Genomic DNA, 759 nt, shown 5'->3' on the forward strand with positions numbered 1-759 from the left:
GAGGAATTGCTTCTTCTGTTACTCTGGGGTTGGCTATGAGAATAAAGATATCCTCCTCTATCTTCAGGCTCTACTGCTGACTCTTCTTATATCAAGGTAGTCACGTGAGTAGTAGGTTGCCTGTAGAGTGGCCCTGGCCTCTGCTGTGTTGGTGAACTGTTCTAGTGGTGACAGAAGGTATGGCAGTGTCTGTATTACACCACCTTGGCTCCTATTCCAGCTTTCCATGGATGTAGACTTGAGCCCCTGGTGCTCTGCAGGTCTTGGCTCACCTCAGCACCTGCTGGGCTGTGTGTACTTCCCTTCCTCCTGGGACCTTAGGCTGAGCCCTGGTGCTGTGCAGGTCTCAGCTCACATTGGTGGCTGCTGGGTTGTGTGATCTTCCCTTCCCCCAGGGCCTTAGACTGGGCTCCAGTGCCTCAAGGGTCTTAGCTCACCTAAGCAGCTGCTGGGCTGAGTGTGTTTCTCTTCCCCCTGGGGCNAAATAATCTCAGCATATTTTGTTGGAAAGATTGTTCTTACATCATTGAAATTTATTTACACTGGGCCAAGCCCGTGGCGCATCGGGAGAGTGCAGCGCTGTGAGCGCAGCAGCGCTCCTGCCGCAGGTTCGGATCCTATATAGGGATGACTGGTGCGCTCACAGCGCTCACTGGCTGAGTGCGCTGCGACCAGTCTCAAAAAGGACAAAAAAAAAATTATTTACACCTTTGTCAAAATCAACTTACCATAAATGAAAGTGTTTCTTACTGGACCTTC

This window comes from Galeopterus variegatus, unplaced genomic scaffold (assembly GCF_000696425.1).
Source record: "Galeopterus variegatus unplaced genomic scaffold, G_variegatus-3.0.2 Scaffold11325, whole genome shotgun sequence".
NCBI lineage: Eukaryota > Metazoa > Chordata > Mammalia > Dermoptera > Cynocephalidae > Galeopterus > Galeopterus variegatus.